The sequence below is a fragment of the Thamnophis elegans genome, chromosome 6 (genome assembly GCF_009769535.1).
Source record: "Thamnophis elegans isolate rThaEle1 chromosome 6, rThaEle1.pri, whole genome shotgun sequence".
Lineage (NCBI taxonomy): Eukaryota > Metazoa > Chordata > Lepidosauria > Squamata > Colubridae > Thamnophis > Thamnophis elegans.
The window spans coordinates 16493693-16518309 of NC_045546.1; positions in this window are offsets into that span (position 1 = coordinate 16493693).

A 24617-nucleotide genomic window follows, 5' to 3' on the forward strand; every position below is an offset into this window, starting at 1 on the left:
GGGTGGGTGTGGCCTGCATGTGACATTTCATATAATCTTCAACTACAAGAACTGGATTTTCTTTTATAAACTAAATTTACAGAACTATTATAAGGGGGAAAAAACTCTGGAAATATCTCCACTTTAGATATCTTAGTAGCCAGGTTCTATGAAATCATATCTATCCTCGAAAAGTATCTACATCTTTCAGAAAAATAGCTAAGCTCTCTTCAATTGCCATTTCACTCTTTCCATATGCCAAGCAGCCCTATACTGTCCATAAAAATTTGAGAAAACTATAAGTACTTTGTTCTGAATGATAATTTTTTTAAAAAATCAGAGATCACTCCATTCCATCCCTGATCAAACACAAATGAGAAATCCATTAGTTCTCCATCCCTTGCAAAACAAAACTTTATCACCTAATTATTTCTGCAAACACAGTCATGAATGGAAGGGAAAATTCTGGATCATGGTTGGAAGAGATAAGCCTTATGAAACTACACACCTCCCTTGAAATCTGAAAGATCAACCAGAAAAAAAAGTGGCCTTAAGACAGCATTTCATTTTAAAATGGAAAGGAAAAATTTGGGCAAGGGGATATAATAGAAAATATTAGGCACAATGTGGATGTTAATACTCTATATATCAATGATGATTAGAAGTACTTTGTTCTGCAGTTGCATAGAAGCATCCAAATTTAGAGGACTTCTTTCCTGCCTAGGGAGGAGGTTGGACTAGAAGACCTCCAAGGTCCCTTCCAACTCTGCTATTGTATTGTAAGTTTGGTATAAAAGCATAAGCAAATATTATTTTATTCTTGTACTAAGTATTCATGAATCATGACTGAAGTAAATTTATTCATTTTCCCTGTTAAAGTTCATGTCCATTATCCTCTTAATCATCAGCTCATTTTAAATACTGAATTCTGGTATAAGCAGTGACATGTGTTCAACTTAAAATATGCCTTAAAGAAATCATAAGTAATATATATTAGCTAGATTTTTGTTGACAGGAGAACTAGACTGAAATTCAGTGAGTTATTATGTAAAGCAGACAATTATTGCTGGTTTCCTTCTCCTATACTGCAATGTATTAGTTCCTTCAGTGTTCTGAACATTGCAAGTTATTCAGGTAGATGTAGAAATGGTGAATTTGTTTGTCTCTTTTAGTTTGCAGAAATATCCCATAACTCAAAACAATGCAAAGCAGCTGTGAATCCCATCTAATAAAATATAGAATTACATTTTGAAGCAGGGTATATATATTCTATTTCTATATTGTTGTATTTGTGCTGATAAATAAATAAAGGGAGACTAGTATAAATCTATTTCAAGCTATTTAGCTCTCATCAGCTAGCCATAACCTTACTGGGATTTGAACCAGTATTTCTATATTATACATACATACATACATACATACATACATACATACAGACAGACAGACAGACAGACAGACAGACAGACAGACAGACAGAGATAGAGATAGAGATAGAGATAGAGATAGAGATAGAGATAGAGATAGAGATAGAGATAGAGATAGAGATAGATAGATAGATAGATAGATAGATAGATAGATAGATAGATAGATAGATAGAGATATATTCTGTCACAGTTCTAAGTGGCAATATTCTTCAGAAGTAAATACACACCTAGATTGTTGCCTCTATTTTATTCCATTATCTCCCAGTATGAAAGAATTTGTCCTAATTATTCCCTAGCTTTCTAGTGCCCAGTTATAAACATTGCTAGAGAAAGCTCTTACTCTTTGCAAAACATAAATATTAGATTCAGTGGTGGGATTCCAAATCTTTTCCTACTGATTCTATACGAGAGAGCTTTGCACACATACATGCCTAACACGTGCTTCGCATGCATGAATAGCACTCAAAGACCACCCTCGGTGTCAGTGCTGGCGAGCTGAGGTTTTGTTTAACTCAGCTGAGGCATGGCAATCCACTCTGCCATGCAAATTAGCTGAGCTAAACAACAAGGGAATATCGGACAGGGAATGGTGGGGGCAGGAGGGTGGGGCCAACCAGAGGTGGCATTTGCTGGTTCACCAAACTACTCAAAATTTCCATTACCGGTTCACTAGAACCGGTCCGAACTGGCTGAACACTACCTCTGATTAGATTATAACAAAAATCATTCTGTCATTTTACATTGTTCAGAGGGAGGGAAATGTCGTGTATGCTGGCTGAATATCACCTCTGGACAGATTCCAATAAACTTATTGAAAACTTCTAACAGGGAGAGCAGTTTTAAGATGAGAGCCACTCACCTGGAGAGATCATTGGTTTCCCTTCAAAACATGAATTTAATTGGAGGCTGGACAATCATCTCTTGGGAACACATCTGTATTTTTGCATTTAGTATGGGACTGGATCCAGATGTGTTGGTGGCCCTTGTCCCACTCTATGACTCTTTCACTAACCCAGTTTAAATGAAAGTTAAATCAAATATAAAATCAAATGTATTTATCTGAAAAAGGCTAATTCTGCTGCTTCCTCTGCCAGTTATTTTAGTTTTATTGTGAGAGGGTTGTCTATACAGTCAATAGTGGAAGGCAAATTAGTTTTTCTTCTTTCTAATTGCCTTTTGTAGAGAATTGTCTTAAAACAAAATAATCTTTCTTTGGGAAAATTACCGTATATACTCGAGTATAGGTCGATCCGAATATAAGCCGAGGCACCTAATTTTACCACAAAAAACTGGAAAAGTTATTGACTCGAGTATAAGCCTAGGGTGGGAAATGCAGCAGCTACCGGTAAATTTCAAAAATAAAAATAGATACCAATAATGTTTTTGAATATTTATTTCAAAGAAAAACAGTAAACTAGCTCTGTAAGTGGAAAAGAGGGTCAATAAAAACAATATGGTATCAACAATAACTTTAAAAGTACAAAAACCTTAGCTCATTCAGCAACCAAGCTAAAACACAAGAGTTAAAATCCTTCAAAACTCATACAAAGCGCTGTCTTCACTGCCATCCATAGCATTACTAATGCCACATTTCTTGAAGGCGCGTTGCACCATGTCCTCCAGAATCTCTTCCCATGCATCACGAACCCATTTTATTTATTTAATACAGAGTAGATTAGGCTGTCAGGCTTAGTCATTCTTCTAACATGACAACAATTCTTACCAACAAGGATGGTATTGGCACATTTTAGCTAATGCAACCTAAACATAACCAAAGCCTATTTCACTTCAAGTATGCTAACTTTATTCTATGCCTTCCCACGCATTACATGGCTTGAACGTTCGCGGATCGCCACCAAATTGCACAGGTGGTTGTTCTACCAGATGGACATCCTTACTTTTTCTCGAAAATGGGAGAAAGGCTGCCTTTCCTAGTCTAGCCCCGTAACAACAACCCTACGAGGTAGGCTGGGTTAAAAAAAAGCGAGTGTCGGGGAATTCTGTGACTGCACCACCTCTTCGCTGCTCTCGCTTCTCAGGGAGCCCCCTTTCCTCTCGCCGAGCAGCCTGTTCTCAGAACAAAACGCCTCCCCGCCACCGCTGTCCTTCCACCAAAACGGAGGGAGAGAGCTTGCACGGTCTGCCGCACGCCACCCTTTCCCAGCGCAACCCCTCTCGGCAACGTCCCCACCGACTGCCAGGCGTATCCGCCTCTGAGCCTCTCCGCACAGTCACCCCCTTCCCCGTCGCACCCCCCACCCCAAAAACAAACCACCAGTGCTCCTCCCGCTCCCCAGGCCTGCAGCGCCCTGAAGCGCGCCTCGCTCTTCAGCTGGCCGCCACCGCGCATTTCCCCCTGAAGTTCTGCACGCTAGGGCTCCACCCAGCTTCTAGCGCCGGAGACTGCCGAAGCCCGAGAGCCAAGAAAGAAAAGACCGGAGGGAAGCGCGCTCCGCCTCCAAGCCCAAGACTTCTCAGCAGCTGCCCGCCTCTGAGTTCTCGGCGGCGGATGGGCAAGAGGAAGCGGGCAGGCTAGCTCGGAGCGCAAGAACCACCCTCCGCGCCGCAGCCGTGTCTGGATCAGCCCTCTGGAATTCTGCTCACTTTCTGCCTACTTTCTCCTCCGCTGGACCCCAAAGTTCAAATCCTCCCTGCTGGAGGAATTCCACTTATGGCCTCAGGTCTATTTACCAGTTAGAGGGTCTGAAATTGACCGTTGCCAGTTGGGGGGCGCAGAGGAACCCAGCAGACAGACGGAAGACCGGGGGAGGGGGGAAGGAAGAGATCCCATCCAGGGTAAAAAGAGGGAAAAACGGAGAGCCTACCTTGGACGGGATCTCTTCCTCCCCCACCCCCCGGTCTCCCGTCTGTCTGCTGGGTTCCTCTGCGCCCTGCGATGCCCATCTGGGTTGGCTTCCTTGGACACTCAGCCTCCACCCCCACCACCACCTTCCCTCTGACCAACTGTCAGTTTATTCTTCACTACAAACAAAACACGGGGAAGCCGGCATCGAGTTTTCGGTGACTCCGAGGTGCGCTAACTGAAATGCGGTCTTCCTTCAGTCTCTGCTTGGAGCCTCTGGGATGATCGTTGGCGGGTGGGGGAAGCGAGGGCGCAGCTGAGCCGGGGAGGCAGAGATGAGAAGTGAGGGCTAAATGCAAAGCGCGCCGAAGAGAGCAAGCGAAGCATCCCCAAAGCGAAGGACGGGCGGGAAGCGCTTGGCCAGTATGTGAGAAGGCAGGCTGGAAGTGGCTGCGGAAGGGAAAAGAGGCAGCCACGTGTATCGGTTCTCCTTGCGGTAGATAAGGGAGGTTCGTAGCAAGGGTCCGCCGGCAGGTAGGCTTGGCGGGGAGGAAACAGAGATGGCCGAGCCCGGGGAAAGCACTGGGAAAGAAGAGATCCCGTCCAGGGTAGGCTCTCCACTTTTCCCTCTTTTTACCCTAGACGGGATCTCTTCCTCCCCCCCCCCGGTCTCCCATCTGTCTGCTGGGTTCCTCTGTGCCCTGCGATGCCTGGCGCCTCGTGAACATGGGTGGTGGTGATGTGACGCCTTTGCAGGTGCCTCAGTTGCCCTTGATCGTGGGCGGATCTCAATTGACGAGGAACTCAATAATCCTGGCACATAAAGCTTTTTTCCCCCCTCAGAAACTGAAGCTCGTTTAAAGAAAAAGGGAAGGGCGGGCAGCTTCACATGAGTGAGTAACTCCGGCGGTGGGAATCAGGAGGCTTCGGGTGGGCGGCGGCGCTGACACAGAGGGAGGGGAAACTCACAGGGGTGCTGGGCCATTCACGAGCGTCACCCAGCGGCATGGCCCCACCCCTTTTTCTCCTCCATTTCGGGCAAATTTTCACTGACTCGAGTATAAGCCGAGGCGGCTTTTTTCAGCCCAAAAAGTGGGCTGAAAAACTCGGCTTATACTTGAGTATATACGGTAGTTTCCTTGACTGCAGTGTTATTTATTGGGTAGTCTTTCACATGACATTCAACGGTTAAAGAGCGCTCCTCAATTTAAAGACTTGCACATACACACGTAAATACTTGCATCAAACTGTGTTAATTACTCATTTCCTCCCTAGTTTTGCTCAATATTTAATACAAGGATTTATTAAACTACAGGTGGCAAGAACCATAATCACAGATATCTCTGTAAGGTTCCATTACATCTAAAATAAAACAAATGGAATCTGTGTTTGTATCCTTATTTTTGCTTGTGACTAAATCTTGTATGAGTAGCCAGTAATTGATCTTGTTTGTATTGACTTGGGTTATTTCAGTTGGATTCACATACTAAGTGTCCATAAGATTAAAATTTAAGGATTCTTTAACGGGTGACAAAGTCAGCAATTATATTATTCTTCTGCTTTGCCAATCTCCGGTTGAAAGAAAAATTACAGCAACCGTCAGAAAACTCACAGGTATTCAGCAAAATGAGTTTTAAAAAAAAAAAAAAAAAAAAGACTATGACTTCTAACAAGGAAAATGCAAAGCAGAGAAAAATAATAAGTATGGGAAAAGACAAAATTCCATTTTTGAGATATTTATCGGGTTTTCAACTTTTCAGCTTTGCTTTTTTTTTTCTTGGAGCAAGCACCTTCTTTGCATATAAAAAACCTGATTTAAGAGCTTCAGCAATTTTATCAAGGGAGATCAAACACTCAACAAAGACCAGAATAAGAATTGTAAGAAATACAGAAAACAAAGAAAAAAATGATACGATGCGATTCAGATTTATAAGCTCTACATATCTGGGATACAGGCTTAAAAGCATTAAAAACTGCAGCATACAGAAATCATTTAAAAACACACCCAGAGGGGTTTTTGTGTTTCAGAAAGCCTGCAGCATTGTGCCATTCAACCTAACAACTGTGCACAAATTAAAAAGTGTCCCTTTGGGTCATAGTTTCTCTTATTACTTATTATTAATATTAATTTGGCCTTTCGGTTTCACTTAGCAAGGTGCGAAATATTTCCATCTAAGGCAGATTTATTTGTCCGTTTATGACCTTCAACAATATGTAATTTACCTCCTGAATCTAAGTGCAGTTGCCTGCTTTTCTAAAGAGCGTAATAATTTAACTCCCTGCAATATTTCATGTACTTCCAAGGATAGCAGCAGCCATCAACTTGTAAAATGTTCTCCCCAGGACCTCATGTGCCAGAGCTGTTATTCAGGCTCATCAGATTTAGCAAACGACCCTTGGACATGTGAACAAGTATGGAGGATAATGAGAAGACAGATGCTTGTAACTGACCATAGACTCCAATCACTCATGGCCCACGGATCCTTTTGCAATCTAAGAAGAACAGAAGAATGGATTAACATCAGTGTAAGATAAATCTTCACTTAGTTATTTGTTCAGTTGAGGTTTCATGTGCTTTTCTCCCGCCCATAGAAGACATCCTGCAAGAGAAGATTAACTAAGACATAGGAAGTGGTCCACAGTTAACCAGTGAGTTACTGTTGTGGCCGGCCAACGGAGCTGGCAGCAGATTCAGACAGTGAGGAGGGTAGGGGGGAACATCAGCCAGTCCAGGAGTCTGGAGAAGGCTCTGATGAGGGCTGTGTGTCGCAGGCAGAGAGGGGGACAGGGTGATATGCCAGTTATCAGTTGCCTTCAGATTTAGACATCAATAAGGCAGATGAGCAGCTGGAACCTATTCCTAGTGTCTGCATGCGTAGGGTTGCCAGACGAAGGGAACAGCTAAAGAAAAGAGGTTGACTTGGGAGTAAGGCCACAAGTGGATGATGAATGGCCCCTCCCAGAGGAAATAAAAGAGGAGCGAAAGGGGAGTGGAGTTTGCAGGAGACAATTAGTTTGATTAATTGGTTCGTGACTCTCCGAGATTCCTTGTCAAGTTTTGCAGATATCGGCCTGGCAGGTCTCCAAGCCAGATAAGGTCCGTGACTGTAAATTCTCCCTTGAAAAACTTTGCTGGATGTGAATGAGCAGAATTCACAGTCAATTAATAAAAACGGTTTTTGTTGGGACAAGGAGTTTGCTTCATGCTCTTGAGAAACCTCAGTCAGAACAGTTACTTTCTTTTAGGAAAGATACTAAAATAACACTTGGGTGATGTTTTAATTGATTAGTATTTTTCCCTGAAAAAAGTATTTGATATATAATTTTATGTACTGAACTCAAGCTGGATGAAGGGCCTTATATGTGTAGGATCCTGAATTATACCTGAGTGTCTTTTGCTAGCCGTGCTGATAGCTTGTAGAGAAGACTGGATGCGGCTGCATTGTTCACATAGCAATAAAATGTAGACTTATATACGGTTTCATAGTGCTTTACAGCACTCTCTAAGCAGTTTACAGAGTCAGCCTATTTTCCCCAACAATCTGGAGTTCTCATTTTACCCATCTTGGAAGGGTGGAAGGCTGAGTCAACCTTGAGCTGGTCAGGATCGAACTGGTAGCAATTTGGCAGAATTACCCTGCAATACTGCATTCTAACCACCGCACCACCACAGCTCCCTTAGTTTCTCTTTCCCCACTCCTCCCCAAATGAGGCAAGCATGAAACAGTTAATTTGCCCCAGTATCAAAGAGGCTCAGATGAGTGAAGGCATCATGAGAAGGCTGGGCCTACTAATATTTATGTAGTAGCCAATAGCATTAGACTGGTTACAGATGTAACTATCTGATGTTCCATGCTATGCTAAGGAGGATATATCTAATGAATTTATTTATTATTTATTTTATTTATTAATAAAATTTATAGGCCGCCCAATCCCGGAGGACTCCGGGCGGCTTACAAAAAGAAGAGGAAAGAAAATAATAAAAAAAATAAAAAAGACAGATTTAAAATCACAACACATGCATTCGTTCTGATCGGGGCTGAACCTCAACAGTGAGGTCAACAGCCCCAGGCCTGCCGGAATAGCCAGGTTTTAACAGCTTTTCTGAAGGCCATGAGAGTGGGTAAGGTCCGGATCTCTGGGGGTAGCTCATTCCAAAGGGTCGGAGCAGCCACAGAGAAGGCTCTCCTCCGGGGCGCCGCCAGCCGACAACTGCATTTCCAGTTGAGTCCTATTCAGGCATAAGCAAGAGAGCTTCCAATTTCAACCTCATGTGCATCAATATGCTTTATTCCTTAAGCAACAATGTGAAGGATCAGTTATATTTATGCAGATCTACATATCCAGTCTCATGGATCCCCAATATGTCTTTTTAACTTTTCAGCTGTGCTGCTATATGTGCAAATGCCAGGACTTTGATTCAATCTTACAATCCTTCAAGTATTTCATATATCTGGAGACATGGATCAAGTTCATGTGTGCAAGTGAAACTGGCGTGAAATGCTACCGGTTTGGAATGGTTTGGCTGAACTGGTAGCAAAGATGCCAGCTGTTCGTCTGAACTGGTAGTAAAAAAAATGATACCAGTTTGGAGGAATCAGTTTTTCCAACGATCAGCTGTTCCGCGCAATTTATATTGGCTAAAAAGCAGGGTTTCCTGCTTTCTAGCTAATCTAAATTGTGTGGCACAATGGATCCCTCCCTTGCTGTTTGCTTACTTGCTTGCTAGGCACACTCGGTAGCAGGCTCTGCCACCCACCCAGATGTCATTTTGATGCTCTGCACATGCGTAGAAGCAAACCGGTAGTAAAAGTAAGTGGATTTCATCCCTGAAGTGAAGGACATATTTAATAGACTTGTAAGGATGTCAATTAGGAAAAAAAAGCAATTTGCATCTATTTTATCCAAGTTTCCATGCTTCTATTTCTCAAACTTCCAATGTATTACTTCATTTTTTTTTAAAAAAAAATCATTTCGGCAGGACCAGCTTAATATCAAAGTTTCTCATCTATGTTAGGATATATTTCTTCCTTACTGACAACTTGCAAGGATTTCTCCGTTTGATTTGATCATCCATTAATCTCCATCAGACTGATTACCTAGAAAGAGCAGGGTCATTGCTTCTGTCATTGTGATGCTTTGTCCAAATTCATGATTTAAGGTTAGAGTTTTTATTTTGCTCCTTCTCTTATATTCCTTGCATCTGAAGGAAACTGCATTATTTCTGCTCCCATGGTTGCCCAAATCAGCATACTAAATTTACCCGCCTCTTTCATTAGATTGATTTACAATGTGTAATTTTGTAGTTCATAGAAGAAAGAGAACAAATCTAGTTTCAACCCCAAAGACAATCTTGATTTCCTGTTACAGAGATGAATTTTCATGAGCCCTCAACTTGCATGGAATCTTATCTCCTGCCTCTTGAACAACTGAAATAAAGAGCTTAGACACATATAACGATATTTCTAACAAAGCTATAATTATGCCTCAATAGGGGAAACGAGCCTGATTAAGCCACCAAGTTATTTACAAAGCCGAAACCTTTAATCTCTTTTCATGTCTGGGTGAGACATGGGATTGAATATGCCTGAAACCTGTGAACTCTTGCTTATATATTGTACCTTGCTCAATAGTAGTAACTGTGAGAGGGATCTTGGAGTCCTAGTGGACAACCATTTAAATATTAGCTGCCAAAAAAGCCATCACAGTTCTAGGCTGCATAAACAGAAGGATAGAATCAAGATCACGTGAAGTGTTAATACCACTTTATAATGCCTTATTAAGGCCTCACTTGGAATACTGTATCCAGTTTTGGTCACCATGATGTAAAAAAGATGTGGAGACTCTAGAAAGAGTGCAGAGAAGAACAACAAAGATGATTAGAGGACTGGAAACTAAAACATATGAAGAATGGTTGCAGGAACTGGGTATGTCTAGTCTAATGAAAAGAAGGACTAGGGGAGACATGGTAGCAGTGTTCCAATATCTCAGGGGTCGCCACAAAGAATAGGGAGTCAAGCTATTCTCCAAAGCACCTGGGGTAAGACAAGAAGCAATGCGTGGAAACTGATCAAGGAGAGAAGCAACTTAAAACTGAGGAGAAATTTCCTGACAGTTGGAACAATCAGTGGAATCAATTTCCTCCAGAAGTTGTGAATGCTGCAACACTGGAAGTTTTTAAGAAGAGATTGGATAACCATTTGTCTGAAGTGGTATAGGGTTTCCTGCCTAAGCAGGGGGTTGGACTAGAAGACCTCCAAGCTCCCTTTCAACTCTGTTATTCTATTGTATATAAGGGAAACCATGATTTTCTGCTACACCTGAACCGGACTGTAGCCTCACTGGCAAATGAATGAATGCATGAATGAATGAATGAATGAATGAATGAATGAATGAATGAATGAATGAATGAATGAATGAATGAATATTTGTATACTATATCAGGCTTCGTGGTCACCATGTTTTCTTCTGGATTGAATTGATCTGTTCAGATTGATCCAATGATAAAATGACTATATTTGCAACTGACGATCAGAGAAACAACACTTGTAAATACCCATGGGGAAAATTCACAAAAATAAAATGATAGATGTTGGGATTTTACTTTCCCCCTTTCTTTTTGAAAATCACAATTCAGCACAGCAATAAAGTAAGTAGTGCAGATTAAAGTTTCAAGAAGAATAGAATGACTATGTCAGTGTAGTATTCATGAACAGGAATCGGACTTAGTAACAAGGTCAGCCAATGGGAGCTGAAACCTTTTGGAGTCTGGGTGTGGCTTAGTTGTGCAAATCTGAGTCTGTGCTGAACTCTAAACTAGTCTGCTACTCTGAACTGAAACTGTTCTCCTCCTCTGCCTGTGTTTGCTTGTATTTTCTCTACCACGTTGGAAGTACCAGTATGGGTATTGTATATTCACTTCATGTGCTATGTTATATATAAAGAGAGGTTAATGAATCCTGCTGAATCAGTTACCTGTGTGTTTCTGGATGTGATTGTTGCAACAAACTCTGACAGACTAGTATTACATTCTCTCATCAAATTTTATCTTTGGTGCAATCATCATGGGCCATAAGTTGAACGCTGTATCTAATAAAGGAACCAAATGGCTATTTTTGGAGTCGGTGGTTATTCTAACTCACTCCAAACTGTAAATATGAAACAGGTAAATGCAATGAATGTAAATCCTTCTGTTTGCATTAAATTGAAAAAACATAACAACAGATCTTAAACAGCTTCTATGACTGCAATTGCCAGATCAGAAATCACATCTTGAAAAACGAGCAACCAATAAAAAAGATGATCAGTTTAAATCCTTTTTGTTGTTGTTGTTAAACAGGGAGAAAAACACTTAAATGCTATGAAAGAAAAAGCAAGAGAGATAGAAAGAGAGAGACAAAGATTATTATTTTCAATACAAAATTATTATGGAGGTGTTTTTATTTATTTATTAGTCAAAAGCTAGAGTTTAAAAATTACTGGAGTTCAAAGTTAATAAAAATGCCATCACTGCAACATCTTCCTCTTGAAGTGGCTGGCTCTCAAATGCTTTTAACAATAACTAAGTTGTGTCCAACAGAGTAAATTCACTTTCTGAAATTCCATTTGAATGTATGGTGATGTGCCAGGGCACTTTTGAGAGACCATATGTAACAATAGTTGCTAATCGCCAATTTTCCAGAAACTAGTCCCCTGGTTAACCTAAAATTGCAAGCAGTTAACAATACGCATACTCTGCAATGCAAATGCACTGGGTTTCTAATTGTGTTCTTGTATGAAAGAGAACAACTGTGAAAATGATACCCCATATGTTGCCCATCACAATGCACATTAAGCAAAGTGAGTATAAAGAGAAAGTAGTGATGAAATATGTGCCAAAATTTGCTTAACAATGGCTTCAGCATTGGACAGAGGGAACAGCCAATCCCTATCAGCTTTATAGCCACATTACAAAAAAGCATACTTGCTATTATAATGTAATTAGAAAAAATACAAAGGTTTTATTTGGGATTTTGTTAGCAGTTCATTAGACTTTAATAGAGCTTCAAAATATGCTGGAGTTGGTTCAGGGTCTGTTGAATGTGTTTTCATCTTTCTGGTCCAGCTAAGGAGTGGAAAAGAGAGAGAGAGGGTGGAGGGGAGGAAGAGAGGGAGCGAGACTGAGCTGTCATACTTTAGGGGAAAATATGTCATAAGCAACCTAAATAGATTCACTCTGCTTTTAAAAAGAGGAGTTCCTGTGAGAACAAAGCTGATTTCTTCATCTCCATATGCTGGTAAGAGAGTACCGTATTTTTTAGACTATAAGACGCACTGGAGTGTAAGATGCACCGAGATTTCGAAGAGGAAAACAAGAAAAAAATAGTTCTTGGCCTCCGCGCATCTGATTTTTGCCCTCCCCGGCACCCAGGATCACTCTGCAGGCCTTCCAAACCCTCTGCACCAGAGGTGGGTTCCTACCAGCTCGCACCAGTTCGGTAGAACCGGTGCGTCAAATCTACTGAACCGGTTAGAAGAGGTTCCACCAGTGGACCCGGAAAGCAGGCCACACCTACAGAAGAGGTTCCAAAAATTTTTGAATCCCACCAGACACACACACACAAACAGAGAGAGAGAGAGAGAGAGACAGACAGACAGACTCACACAGAGAGAGAAAGAGAAAGAGAAAGGAAGAAACAAAGAAAGAAAAAAGAAAGAAAAAAAGAAAGAAAAAAAGAAAGAAAAAAAGAAAAAGTGAGAGAGAGATGGAAGAAAAAAAGGAAAAAGGGACAGAGAGACAAAAAGAAGGAGAGAGAGAGAGAGAGAGAGAGAGAGAACACATGGCTGGCAAGCCACTCCCACCAAGTCACATGGCCGGCAAGCCACTCCCACAAAGGAGGCTACACCCACAGAGTAGGTTTGAAAAATTTTTGAACCCCACCACTGCTCTGCACGTCCCATTTTTGGCCTCCCAACCTCCCCCCCATCCTGTTTTTGTCCCTCCCAGCCCCCAGGAGCACGCTGCAGACCTCCTAAATCCTCTGCACCCCCCATTTTTGCAAAAAAACGGGCCTGTTTTTGGTGAAAACAGAATACACAGGGTTGAGTTTCAGGAGGCAAAAAATGGCTGTATTTGGTATATAAGATGCACCAACATTTCCACCCTCTTTTTTTGGGGGGGGGGAGTGTATCTTATGCTCCAAAAAGTATGGTCATTTTTGTAATGGAAAAAAAAAGAGACAAAGACATTTGTATCTATTTAGTAATCATGTGGATCTGGGAATATGTTGTAATTTTTCTGTGTTCTGGATTTCCTGTGAAGAAAGGCAGATGTTGAAGCAGAAAACAAAATCCCAGCACTGGAAGGAAAGATGTAAAGGATATGAGTTTTCCAGGAAAAATCAGGTGGTTTACTCAACACAGAAACTTCAGGGACAAATAGCAACTAAGAAAAAAATAGAGAACAAGAACCTTGTAGAGAAACCATTTGATTCAAAATCAGTTCCAAATTCTGACTTTTGTCTTCAGAATAAATGAAAGCCATTTAAGCATTTTTCTTTAAAATTAAGAAGGGAGTGGAATTTATCATCATGTGCAAATGAAATGATTGCAATTGGGGTCTAATTAAAAATACCATGGAATTTTGCATTCTTTTAGAGAGTCATTGAGGCCACTTCGAGGTTTATCTGTGTCCTCAAGATCACCTGAGAAGTGCAAATGGATGCGGAGCCTTCTTGGAACTGCTGAAAGGACTGAGTTGTAGACTGGAGATGATATTGCATCCCTCCTCCTCTATTGAGAGAGGGCTGTTCAATTTTGACATAGATGGCTTCTTTGACTCCTCTTTCAAACCAGCAGTCCCCTCTGTCCACATTTTCTGTCCTATTTTCCAAAGCACCAAAAGGCAAGACAAGGAACAATAGATGGAAACTAATCAAGGACTAATCAACCTGGAATTACGGAGAAACTTCCTAAAGGTGAGAACAATTAACCAGTGAACAGCTTGTCTTCAGACTTTGTAGGGGCTTTGTCACTGGATGTTTTTAAGAAAAGACTGGACAGCCACCTATCTGAAATGGTACAGAGCAGTGGTGGGTTTCAAAATTTTAGAACCTCTTCTGTAGGTGCTTTGTGGGAGTGGCTTGTAGGCATATGACCAGGTGGGACTGGATTGCCAGCCATGTGACAGAGTGGGAGTGGCTTGGCAGTCATGTGACCGGGTGGGCGTGACCAACTTGTAAAATGTGGTGAAACTCACTTAACAACACTCTTGCTTAGCAACCAAAATGTTGGCTCAGAAACTCTGGCATTTGAAGCAAGCAAGTCTTAAAGTTGTCAAGTTACAAGACCCTTGCACCCCTAACCCTTTAGGGGAAAAAAGCCCACGGGTATTCAAACTTGACAGCTTTAAGACTTGTGGACTTCAACTCTCAGAATTCCTCCTCTCGCTCTTCATCTTGATGATGTGCGTATGGGCGGGGGGAGGGAGCTGGAACGGTTCTAAACGGCACTGTAGATTTGTGGAACCTCTTCTATAGAAGAGGTTACAACTGGCAGGAATCCACCCCTGGTACAGAGTCTCCTGCTTGAACTGGGGGCTGATCTACAAGACCTCTAAGGTCCCTTCCTACTCTATTCTGATTGATTGATTAGTGAAAGATTAGAAGACACACAGAGAGTGGTCCATAGAATTTCCAAGAGTTGCACATGACTGAATGGATAACTTCATCATCATATAATTAACCTAGCTTATCTCATTTTTTTGCCTGCCCTACTCTAGATTATGATCAGTTGAGCTCTATTCTTCTACCTCTTCTTCTCTACTCTTTCTGTTCTCTGATGAACATAAGATAAATCAAGACTAGATAAATCAGCAGAGCTCTGGAAAAGAAAAAGAAAATAGCAATAGTTCATATTTTTTAAATGACTGTCTTTGTTTGTACTCTTTTAAAAGGCTTCCCTGGAAAAATGACTACCACAGCAAGAAAAAGGCAGTGTTATTCATTCTGTGGCCAATTCCCCCCCCCCAAAAAAAACCAAGGATACAATTTCTCTAGTCAAAAACAAAATGGATAGAGATAAGTAGTCTTTATGTGTGCACACGTATGTGTATGTAACAAAAGGGGGAGTTCTAGGCAATGCCATGTGGGGCAGTGAAAATGTGCTAATATTTTCTAGCTTCCCCATAACAGAGCAAAAACTGAACTCAGAAAATATAGTACATAACAGCAGGAAAAATTATCCCCATTGTTGTTCCCAGCACTATTAATATTTCTATCATGCACATAAGAATAAGAGGTCCAAAGTGATTGACATCAACACACATTAAGATCCTTCTTGTCACAGATGTTTTCTTCAAGTCTGGGATGTCATTGAACTACAAATCCTGTAATTACAAACTAGTATGCTAGCTAGAGTCAATGATCTCTCTGTTCCGCTCATCTAAAGGATGCCCGTTGGAGTAAGTTGTGTTAAATGCCTGATAAATCAGTTAGAGGTGCATTAACCACTTTATCTTGTAGCCATGGTGAAGCCTAACAGACCATATTCCCCTATGCTCTGTCTTTCACTGGTAATTTTGTTTGTTTACTTCCGTATCTAGCTTGGGGTAGCTGAGCAACAGAAATCTATTTTCCGTTATGGCAAAGGTTAAAGAAGTTAGATTATTACGTGGCATGGAAAATGGGAGACCATGCTGATGGAGCCTTACCTACTCGAGGCTTATATTAATGGATCAATAAAGCACCCCTTGGTGTAATACGTACTCTCTCACACATCTTCAGGGTCCATTTTATGAGAGGTTTGTGGTTGTTTTTGCCAAACTGGGATGCAAATGGAAAGAATGAGGATCAAATGGATTGATAATAGCTCAAAGCAACCAGGCTTTGATGCAAACGAGTGTAAGGTCTCTATAGAGACAGTGGAAAACTTTCACAAGACCACAAAATTGTTCTTACTATCCTATTTCCCTGAAAATAAGCCCAACCGGGCTTTTGAGCACATGTGCTAAAATAAGACCTCCCCCCAAAATAAGCCCCCCAACATTGCAACACAGCAGCAACCATGAGGTGACCACGCTCGCCGCTTCCTGCACCTCAAAAATAATAAGACCTCCCCAAAAATATTGCAAAACAGCAGCAGCTATGAGGTGACCACACTCGCTGCCTCTTTCATCTCAAAAATAAGACCTCCCCAAAAAGAAGGCCATGCACTTTTTTCAGGGGTCAAAAGAAAATATGACCCTTATTGAATATTCATAGGTTCTTTAATATGTATAAGCCATGCAAATGGCCTCACTGTTTCTTGTACTTCAGCACCTTTGTGCTGGCCAGCAACAGCCTCCTCCGTCGGGATTGGTTAGGACGCGAGGGAGGCTGTTGCCGGCTGAAAGTCTGGTTCCTATTGGTTGAAGCCCGAGTATATAAGGTTTGGCGGGCTAGTTTACGAACCGAATCGCTGTCATACTTATCTTAGGAATAAAGCCTGTTCGTTGTTCACCCTGTGGTCGCGTCCCTCCTTTCGAACTTCAAAAACCCTGTCTTATTTTTGGGGAAACACAGTAACTATATGATGCCAGTTATAGGAAGGGGGTTCCCCTGGAAGCCATAAACTATCACAACCACTTTGGTGATCCATTATCCACAACCTTCCTTAGCAAAGCTACTGAGATTCCAAAACAGATCAATGGTAGAAGAAAGAGCTACCATATATCAAAAGATTGATTGATTTGATTTAAATCCTGTCTTTCCTCCAAGAGCCCAAGGTTGCCCACATAGACCCCCCTACTCCAATTTTTCCACAACATCTGTTAGCAGATGTTCAGCTAAGCAATAGTGACTGACTAAAATTACTGAGTGAGCTTTTATGGCTGAGCTGTACATGAATTTCAACACTTCTAGTCTGGACCTTAACCATATCATCACATTGTTCCTTCACTGTTTCATGTACTGCAAAGCTGGTTTACAGAAATCAGTCATTTGTCTGTATAGGGAAAAGCTTTATTCTATGACCCGGTACATTTCTGATTACCATTCTTGCTTTTAACAATTGGATACCTTGGTGTGTTTTGCTCGGCTTGCTCTTCACAGCTCTTGACCTTATTTTAGCTTCTATCCATACAGAATTTTAAAAAATACATTTTTATGGCTGACATTTGACTTGAACTTGACTCTGCCTGCTTCTGTTCCAGTCCCTTAACCTCTGCCCACTCTGCTATTTGTGGGTCAACTACACTTGATTGGAAAAATCCACATTTGAAACTACTGTCTTTTTACAAGTGGCAATGAGAAGAAAAGATGAAGTCCTAATTTGATCTACATGGTCAGATTTTATTCCTAGTCTGAATCATTTAAAAGAGGGCCTATCATGGGTGGGATTCTACCGGTTCAGACTGGTTAGGGCGAACCGGTAGCTCTGACTATCAGTTGGTCCCAACTGATCGCCTCTGTGGTGTACTCACCTATATTCCCTTTGCTGAAGCCCATCTGATAGGCACAGCAGAGTGAATTGCTGTGCCTCAACTGTTTTCCTCCTGCAGAAGGTGATTTCTCTGTAAACTACATGTGCATGCAAAGTACACGCAAAGCACATGCAAAGTGAACCGGTTGTTAAACCGGTAGGATCACACCCATGGGGTCTATGCAGGATGGAAAGAGAGGTGGGAATAGGTAGAGAGAATTTCTGGGCAATTGTATCATTGGGCCACCACCATAGAACTATACATGTTATTGCTCTTACTTTCTGCTATGTTTTTCATATTTTTCTATTGATTTTACTTTATATGTTTGCATGGTATTTTTAGAAAGCTGCTTAAGGCACGTTTTTATACCATTATTTTAATCTATCTGTATTGATTGGAAATACACACTTTAACTTTGAACCCCTTCATGATTTCTTTGAGTGGGAAGCATTAGATACATTATTTCAAGAAAGAAGAATATGTACCACAATCTGACAATTGTGGTCCTGTGATGGCATTTTCCATGACAGTACGTCCCTTCAAAGGGCAACTTCCAGCAGTTATCTTTATTGTCCTAGAATGCAAGGTGCTGAAAGACCCAACTCAAGTTTCTGGTACAAATGAAGAAACTTTAGGGCATGTTTTTCCAATCTTGGCAAATTTAAGATACATAGACTTCAACTCTCATAATTTTCCAGCTGGTATTCTGGTGAAGTTCATGTACCTTGAAGTTGCCAGAGTTGGGAAAGTTTGCTTTAGGGCTACCAAATTAGAGATTTGATGGCAGATTACAAGCCTGTCTTGTAAAAATCTATATGTTGCCAGTGGAGGGCAACAAAAAGCAAGGAATTTTCAATCTCTCTTTGCTGCCCTCTATTGGTCATGTAGATTTTCACAAGCCAGGCTGGTAACATTAGCCTATAGAGTGGGAAGTAGGCAAACAGCTACAGTATATTTTGTCTTGTATAGTTTTATTTTTAATCTTTAGGATAGGGTACCTTTTTTTGAGACAATAAAGATTTTAAAAAAAGAAACAAAAATCCTGTATGGTCTTTAGTTTCTCTATATTTACAAGTAAGATTGCTTTACCAATCCTAAACAGGTTTGCTTCAAACAAATGTGTCAATTTGACATGCTTGTATGCATTTGTCCATAGGTTCTTGATTTTTTTTTATGCACAAGCAGAGACTTCTCTGATAAATGTAGGACCTGGCAAATAGAATAGAATAGAACAGAATATAATAGAATAACAGACTTGGAGGCTTTCTAGTCCAACCCCCTGCTTAGGCAGGCAATCCTATACCATTTCAGACAAAATGGTTCTCAATCTCTTCTTAAAAACTCCCAGCGTTGGAGCATTTACAACTTCTGGAGGCAAGTTTTTCCACTGATTAATTCTTCTAACTGTCAGGAAATTTCTCCTTAGTTCTAAATTGCTTTTTTCCTTGATTAGTTTCTACCCATTGCTTTTCCTGCCCTCAAGTGCTTAGGAGGGATTAGAAGATTTTCAAGATCTATTCCAACTCTGTTATTCTGTTATTCTGTATATTGCACAGTCTTCCTAAATACATTCCTTTCATTACAAGCAAATATACATTTGGGGCTACAACTTGCCTATAAAGCAAAAGAGTTTCTGCCAATATACCAACTCTGCTCTGGTGCTACAATAAGTTATTCTAGTCCATCAACTTGGAGACAAAGGGATTTTTCACAACTTAAACTATTCCTGTCATCGACCTGGCCATCTCCTTTAGCCACTGTTTTTTCTCTCTCTCACTCACAAGTCTGAGATTTCATTTTACAGTTTTCAAGAATAGTCAGGCTATTGAAAGGAGGCTTAATGGTGGTTAGTAGTTCCAACAGCCAGCCCCCAACTGACAGCCCATTGAGAAATCAGCTGCTATTCTATGTGAAACAGAGAAAGACTTGATTAGGAACTGTCCAATAGTGCAACAAGAAAGTGTGAACTTATTCCACAATTTCTCAAGAAGCGTCCAATTTCTCACACTTATGAGGCGAAGAGAAATAGTTCCAGGTGATTTTCACAAAAACCCTCTAATAAAAGTGGTTTCTTATGAAATTTAGTGACAGTTCGAATCTATGCTTATTGGTAGTATGGCAGAACATTCTCTCTCTCCCCCCCTCCTCCCTCCTCCCTCCCCCTCCCCCCTCTATCATAAGTATAATCGGGCTGTCTAAGGAACACTTTATATGATGGTTCCTCAATCTAATGAATTGGCCCCCTGTTTAAAAAGTTTGAGGATCCCCCTAGAATTGCATTTGCAAAAAATTGGAAAAATGAGAAAATACCAACACAGGAGGAAACTATTTGGAAGATAATGGAATGTGCCAAAATGAGTACTTACATTTGAAGTTAGAGAACATGAGAATGAGCAATTTTATAAGGTATGGGATTTGTTTTACCAATGGTTGGATTAAAAAAAACCTGGAAATGAAATTCTTTATTAATGTACTACCAGAAAGTTATAGTCATTGTTATGAAAGTTTTTGGGTTTTTTGTTTTTTTTTTTGCTATGAAATAGAGTGTTTGATTATATGATATACAAAGGACAATAATGTATTCAATGTACAAGAATGGGATGATTTGAATCCTATGTTTAATTGTAAGCATCGACCATGTTATACTGGTAAGATTTTTATATGTTAAATGGACTAATGATGATGTAATGATGTAATATATATATGAATTGAAATGTTTAATAACTACTTGGATTAGCAATGGGAAACTATTTCTGGAGTTGAATATGCTACACTATAAGTATTGTATACTCTATGGATGATTAATATTAGCAGTAATTTGAACACATAATGCTCAATGATAAGTATGTATTTAGTTATGTTTGATGGATAACCAGGGATTTTATTTTTAATTGTAAAAACTGATGCACAAAAGTTTGTAACCAAATGACATGCTTGACCAAATTGAGGAAAGTTTTTTATATGTGTTGTTTTGTTTTTGTTAGTTTTAAAAATAAAAATATTTTTTAAAAAAAGTTTGAGGCTCCCTGCTTTATATGCTCTCTTTGAGTATTATAGAATGATTGTCAAAATCTTCCTTTATCTAGAAAATGTATACACTGGAAACAATCTCACTTCTTTAAAACGTTCACAAGAAATCAATAGAAACCATGGAAGCTGCTGAACCTCACTGCTTTTTGTGGATTTCAGGCTAATAATCAGGCATAAAAGGCTCAATGATTACCCTAAATTTGCATCCAGTATTACAGCAACTTCTTTTAACAAAAAAAAATCTTTTTATGTTGACTTAGGCCATTAATTTTCTCTAATGTACCCTTCATGGGCTTTTTTTTTAGCCTACTTCATAATTGCCATAAATTGCTTTGGCATGGTGATGAGATCATAGGAATAAATAAATCACAGTCAATCCATCGTAGACTTGTAGTTTACATAGCTTGGAAAAATCTTAGAGCTTGGGAAGAAGTCGGTCATTTAGTCCATTCAGTAAACTACTGCAGAGAGAGACCCATTCAGCCCAAATCTGAAAACATTCAGGGTTCTGAACAGAGTACTTTATGGTAGCTAATTAATCAACAGGATTGACTTGTGTATTTTGATACATATTTTATGCATCTCCTAATATAAAACTTGAATCTCCTTTCCTTCCATGTCACTCTTCTTGTCTTTTTCTTGCTCTCACATTCAACAGAGAACAGGTCTTCAAAATGGTATAGGATTTCCTATTTGAGCAGGATGTTGGACTAGAACCGTGGTCACCAACTGGTGGTCTGTGGGAAAATTTTAGTGATCCACAGAAAAATTATTTGCATTTTTTATATTGCACTAAATCAGGGGTCCTCAAACTATGGCCCCTGGGTTGGATACATGTAATGGATGCTTGTGTTGCTGCAGAGAGTCTCCCCCTTCTGTGTCTTTTTGTGCAGGTCAGAGGGGGGCAGAAATTATGACTTTGGGGTCTGCTTTAGTTTCCTGGTGTGGGGCTTTGGGCGAAGGATGGAGGGAAGTGCCGCTGGTGGGCCTTGTTTCAGTGGGACTACATCATGGCCTAGAACTGGCTGACCATCTCAGCACACTGAGCCTCCAGGCACCGGTACCTGACCTTGCATTCCTACACGTTTTCCCTCCTCTTGGAAAGCCTATGCTCATAGTCCTCAGTGAGGTGCTTCTGCTGAGTTTCCTTCTCAGTCAGATCCAATTTGAACTGAGCCAGCTGTTTTGCCAACTCTTTCTCACGGTGGCTGCTTAGCTCCAGCAACTGCTTCCTGTTGGGGCCCTAAGGAGCCCAGGTGGGCAGGAAGGGAATGGTGAGTAGAGGTAGCAAGGTGCCCCTCGACGTGAATGATATCTAGTTGGCCACACCCACACAATCACATGACCACCTTGCCACATCCACCAAGCTAGTCATTAGGCAGATCATATTTGTGCTCCGCAGGATTTAAAATTATGAATTTAGTAGTCCTTGAGGTCTGAAAGGTTGGTGACCTCTGGACTAGGAGACCTACAAGGGATCTTCCAACTATTCTGTTATTCTGATATTATGTAATGGATTGTCCTTTCTCCCTCCCTTTTCCCTCCTGCCTCCCACCCTCCCACCCTCCAACACTCCCATCCCCAATCAAGTTACTCTTGGCTTATGGGATATACGAAATACAACATTCATAGTAAGCCACACAATTAAAACTCCAATGGAAATCAGAAACAACATTAAAATGATAAACAAAAAACCCTTGCAAAATAATTACATCAAGAGAATATCCCCTGAAATTAATTACATTTTTATACTAATCTTGTTGTGTATTCCTTTATAATTATTGTATAGCATTTTTATTCTATCTGGTTTTGTTGTATGGTTTTTGGGCAGCTGATGCCTAAACTGAATAGATTGAATTAAATTATTGAATATTCCTAACTCTTTTAACCATTGTCCATAAAACTGCGTTTCTTGATCCTTGATCATCTTGATAGCTCTCCTCTAATCCACTCCAGCTTCTCCTTCTCCCTTTTAAAGCTCAGTGTCCAAAATTGGACACAGTAATTTCAAAGTAACCTAAGTAGCAAATCATACAATTTATTCTGTGATTTGAATACAATCTTCTTTTGATAGGGCCAAAATTTTGTTTCCCTTTTTATCATGTTGCTAACTCATATTCAGCTGATGGTATTTAGATGCCTAGATTTTTCTTGTTTGAAGTGTCATCAAACCAAGTTCTCCACCTATATCTATAAGTCAATTTCATTCATTGAACTTGGAACAATGTACGATGGATGGTCCCATTGCGAGATGGATGTACAGTTGGCAGAAAAACCATAACTCACACTTGATCCTTAATGGGTCCATGTCCACCTAAAGTGAGATATGCAGTAGAGTCCCTCAAGGTTCTGTCTTGGGTCAATACTCTGCAACATCTTCATAAATTATTTTGATGAAAGAGTAGAAGGAATGCTTATAAAATCTGCGGATGACACAAAGTTGGAAGGATTGATAATAGGATCTGGGTATCCTGCCACAGCTGTCAAAAGAGCCATTGCATTTTTTGGCTGCATCAATAGAGATATATTCTATATTTAGAATAAATATAGTGCTCCGTTCTGGTTACTACAATACAAAAAGGATAATGAAGAACTGGAAAGAAGGCAGAGAAGAGGGACAAGTATGGCAAGGGGCTTGGTACGTTCATCCCAAAGAAGAGATGGCAAAAGGGAGACAATCTCCCAATACAGGTAGAGGCATCACAGGGCAGGGGTCTAGGACAACGCACCATGGCCAACTTGCCACAGCCATGTTGCTGTGGCTAACTCACCATGCCCATCTCGCCACAGCCAACCTGGCAGAGCCAGCTTGCTGGAGCCAAGTCACCGTGGAACGGCTGGGGGAACAGCTGTGGCCAAATCCCTGTGGACAACTTGCCACGGGAAAATCTATGCGGGATAATTCAACACAATAAATGTTATCTACTGCTGTTTCTTCTGCATTTTCATTTTTGTCAATGGAAATATGTCGAGGAAACAATGGGGGATAACATCTATCATATTGAGTTATCCTGCATGAAATTGTCCTATAGGTACGTTGTCTCACAGTGATATGGCAATACCAAGCTGGCTATGGCAAAATGGCCACAAAAGTTGGCCATGTCAAGTTGTCCCATTCCACAAGGTACATGATAGGAATATGTTCTCCTTAGCATTTAAGGGTAAGGTAAAAACAAACAGGTAGAAGCTTAACAAAGAGACATTCTGATTTCAAACAAGGAGGAATTCCTGGATAGTGAGAGCTATCAACCAGTGGAGCAACCTGACTGCAGAATTATTTGTTGTTTCATCACTGGAAGGGTTTCAATAATAGGTTGGACAACCATTTCTCTGGGGTATGGAGATCCTGCTCTGGTTAAGGAATTAGGCTAGAAGACCTCTAAGGTCCCTTCTAATTCTGTGATTCTATGAATTTATACTTTCCTCTAGTATGCAAGCTTGTCAAGATAAATTTCAACTGTGTTCTTGTCTTTCAAGTATTAGCTTATTGTATTAGTTTAATGTGATCCGCAAATTTGATGACTATCCTTTCCATTTTATCTTCTATTCAGAAGATATTCTATTCTATTCATGTTTATCAACATATTCAAAAATATGTTGGAAAGCACAGGGTCTGATGGAGCCTTGGAGGATATCTTCATACTGTTGATTCCTCTGTTTGTGATGAGAGCGGGTAGTCAATTGACTGATACAGTGTTCAAATCAAATAATGCAGAGAAGTAATGTACCCAGTATTATTTCTTACTAGCTGATAACCTGGCATTTCCTGGGTATTTATTTATCCAGAGTTATGCTAGAACACATGCGCACACGCATGCACACACAAACACACACACACACATGAACAAGTATGTGATAACTATTGTCATGAACCTTTGAGTGTCAACCAAGGTCTATAGTTATAATACACTCATGCCTACCCAGCTACAAGTTAATATTTCAC